General features: G+C 34.2%; 1 non-coding gene across 1 annotated transcript; it reads right to left on the bottom strand.

Annotated features, from left to right (window-relative positions):
* Positions 1 to 3,787: 3,787 nt before the first annotated feature.
* TRNAP-UGG (transfer RNA proline (anticodon UGG)) lies at positions 3,788 to 3,859 on the bottom strand. The gene has a single exon. It is a non-coding gene; the product is annotated as a tRNA-Pro (tRNA).
* Positions 3,860 to 4,088: the final 229 nt, after the last annotated feature.

The raw sequence follows: 4,088 nt of genomic DNA, 5'->3' as shown, positions 1-4,088 counted from the left end.
ATAATTAAATTATAATTCATAAATACTTTCACGACGTTTCACTCATTATGAAAACCAGTAGGCACAATTCTTTTAGCACTGAGTGGAGAAAAGTTCCTACCATTTCGTAAAGTTAGTATCACCGTTGATAACTAAGTTCATTTCTATGGACGATTCCGGTATTTGCGGATGCCGAAAATACGGATGACAAGTGTAGCTATTTCGTGTACCTAACCCTAATTCGTATTATTGGGATAAAACGCCCCAATAATACGCAGTTGACGTAGTGTGAAGTAGGGTGGATTGAAAAATTGACGTAGGATTCAAACATGAGCTCGATGATTAAAATTTGCATGAGTAAAGCCACAGTTTCCAAGAGGAAAACAAACAAACTCACTTGCTTATATTCGACTAATTCGAGAACAGGTGAAAAACGCATAGAAAAACTTTCTCAACTCGATAACTAGAATCGAATCCATTAAGATTTTTTACCATTATAGCTTCACAGAAATTACTGCAAAGTTACATGTGCACCTTACATAAATTGTCTGAAGGATAAAAAAAGATGAATACTTTGATTTTCCAAATATATACAAATAAAAAAAAAATATTTAAAGTGAAAATAATTATAAAAACATAAAACAAATCCACTAATGATGCCTTTTATTCCCATAGGGAGTACGTGAGGCCGTTTTACTCGTAGCCCTATTTTACAGACTAGGGGGGGATGAATTAAGTGTTTTTCAGTCTAATACATTTATTTATTATTTATTTAAAGAACAAACAAACTTTTTGTTCTACAGGACAGCTGCTAATATAAGAATGATTCTGTATAAAAATCTCAATGCCTCCGTCATCATTTCACACGCTTCACATAAGACAAAGATTTACGCTAAAATCAACGAGTGTGCGTTGAAGGATTTTTTTTTTTTTTTTTACTCATAAGTGTTTGTGAAAAAGTTATCTAAATTTAAGCGTAAGTTCATTATTTTGTCAGATATTGTTTTTCCATCTAGAAAAAAAAAAATGGTGCACCAGTCTGATTAGATATATAAGTGGTGCGATTTATACCGACACTCCAGACTTTGCAACCCGTACCACAATCCAATCTAACACAAGAATACCTCATATTCATAGGCATATATTTTCTTCTTGGGCATTACTAGTCAAAAATTAACAATAATAGTGAATCCCTTATGGAGGCTTTTAATTATCAGCTATTATGTATTGGTTTATTGATCTGTGACAGGATATTGAGGATCGCTGTTTAAGAATCGAGTGATTATTATATGGAGAATAATAGTTTGATCTACATGTTTAAGAACATTAAGAAACTTTTAACCATCTTATCATACAGTGTACGAGGGTAAGTCAGAAGATATCCTGGATGTTTTATTATATTTTTCCCCACTGGTCCTGCTACTAAATGCGTGTGCATTGATAAACATTCATTGGTGTTGTTTAAGTGAAATATTTGACTTTCACAAATAACTTGTTTGCGTATATATGGCAACTTCGATGATCACATGGACCAAAGAAGAACAGCATGCAGTGATTTGATTTTTTGTAACCTGGATGTGTAGTAGATGTCGAAATTTGTTGAAGATTTACTAAATTACACTATAAAATTGTGTTTTACATCCATTTACCTCAAATGGAAAGACTTGTTCTCAGTTACCTGCGTTAGTTCCTCTGAGCACACTTAGCATATTGGAATGTTTGTGGTAGAGACTCATCGTAAGAATATCTGAGTGAATTCATCTCTACCCAAGGTAGAATACTTGTGGAATGTTTCCAGAACTTCGTAACATACATATCTGCAAGTATTGAGGCTATTCTAATGATTTAGAGTAGTCCTACATGCTGTTAAATAGGTATCGATAATACAACAGCCATTCGATGTATATGTTGTATGCCGTAATTTCCATAGATATCAAGAAATGTTGTACACAGCTTAAAATCATATGTAACAACTCCTCACTTTTGCTGCAGGAAAAGGGATAGCAAGCTTGTCTGACAGAACATGTCGAACGAAACCCAGTGGGAGAGTAGAATAACTACGATTTTGAAACCGAAATCATACACATCCCTTTGCTTATTTTCTATCTTGAGAAATTTTGTTGGCCTTGGCCTCTATGCACTTTCGTTAGGCCCACTTAATCTAAGGAAAAAAATTCGCATTAGGGACCACTGCCGTTAATGCAGTGGTCCCTAATGCGAAGGACCCATTTGTAAAAGTAGGCTATGATCGTCATGCCGTGAATTATTTTTAAAAAAAAATATGCTGTTGTGACAAAATACTGCACAAAAACCTGCCTTCCTTGAAAGAACGGAGAGAATAGAGCGAATGGAATTGTTCATCTGTTATCAATATCATAGCAGAGTGATGTGCAATGTTCGTGCTTGCATTCGAAAGCCTATCAAGAAAGGTTCAAAGATTTTCTTTTTTTTTTTTTTTTTCCCTTCTCACCTACGGCAACGTGGGCACCCTACTAGAAATATTCTTTTTCAGCACTTATAATTTTTCAACTCTGTAGACAAACCAAATAATTTTGGAAACCATTTTTACTCCCCACTGATACGCGCACCGATTTTTCAAATTTCAATATAGGATGAAGAACATCTCGATATACCTTATAATATATATATATATATATATATATATATATATATATATATTATCACAATTTAACGGTAACAGGAATTTTCCAGATGTCCACTGTCATGATCCAAGTAGCATTAACTACTTTAATCATGGAATGGCCGTTATAGGCTCAAGTGATCCTTCAAATACTCTCCAAATTGTGGAGTGCTTAGAACCTTACTGGATTGCCATACGAAATAAACGCCGTTCACTTGTTTCAGTCGTCTGCTGCTTGTGCACCATGTTATTAGTCAATCATCCACCTGGTGGACTAGAGAAAACTTATTGTTCGACCAGGAGAATACTAACATATTATCAATTCATATTCTCCAATTTGTTCGTTTGTCCTCCGAGAAGCATATGACTGCATTCACAATAATGAATAATTCACAACAAATTCATGATAAATTAATGTGGGCAGGACTGCTATTAAAAATATAAATACTAATTCTACATATATTTCAATACACTTTTTAAATATCATAGTTCACATTATAATATACTTGTGTATTTAATAAGATTCTTATTCTGAATTTCATGTGTTTAATAGAGACAAAAACTGTAACAAGTTTCGTTATACGAAATTCGTGAGATTTGTTGTACTTATTACAGATGGAAGAACGATTTTTTACTAGTCAGCCTACTTTCACAACAGCGCCACCTGTGATTCAGATGATATAAAAATTGATCGCACTAATTACAAATTATCATCTGATTTCGATAAATCAAAGATGGACCTTAGAATTGGGCGATTCTTATTTCACTTAAAACATACGCATTCGAAAAAACTCGGGTCAGTCCGGAATTTGAAACTGGGACCTCTCGCACCCAGCTTACAACAAAATAAAATTACGTCACTGGTATACGCAGTGTACAGAAGAATTCAAAAACATAGTCTTCCCCTAGGTTGAGTTAATTTGCTCTAAAATTAACGATTAATTTTATATGATGGCTAGAAGCCTCTGTGTAATCTCTAAACACCAATGCGTAAGCCAACAATCATTTGAGAGGTCGCCGATAGAACAGATAATAGATTATTAGTAAGTATACTGAGTATTGATTAAATATGCTAGAATTAAATTGAATGATTAAACGTAAAAAATAATAATAAGAAAAGCTCAGAAGTAGTCAAATTTAAACGAAAAACAGAGGGAAAAAAAATAAGGGCCCGTCCGGGATTTGAACCCGGGACCTCTCGCACCCAAAGCGAGAATCATACCCCTAGACCAACGGGCCATTCCCTTTAGTTCTTTCCGCAACTTAATTAGTATACGTAAAACTAACTATGCAAACTCAAGGTACATTGTTATCATAAAAAATATATTAAAAAAAAATCCCAAATGAATTACGATAGATACTCGTACAATTGTAATATGCACGCTGTCACATGACCTCACTCATCGGTGGGTAGTGGGACTTCCTGCATTCATTAGACTACATTGTCTGCTGGATGTCTCATGCAACT

Source organism: Typopeltis vanoorti, chromosome 21 (assembly GCF_054136105.1).
Source record: "Typopeltis vanoorti isolate ZY-2024b chromosome 21, IOZ_Tvanoo_1.0, whole genome shotgun sequence".
Lineage (NCBI taxonomy): Eukaryota > Metazoa > Arthropoda > Arachnida > Uropygi > Thelyphonidae > Typopeltis > Typopeltis vanoorti.
Note: the sequence above shows the minus strand (reverse complement) of the source record. Positions and strands in the feature narration are given on the sequence as shown.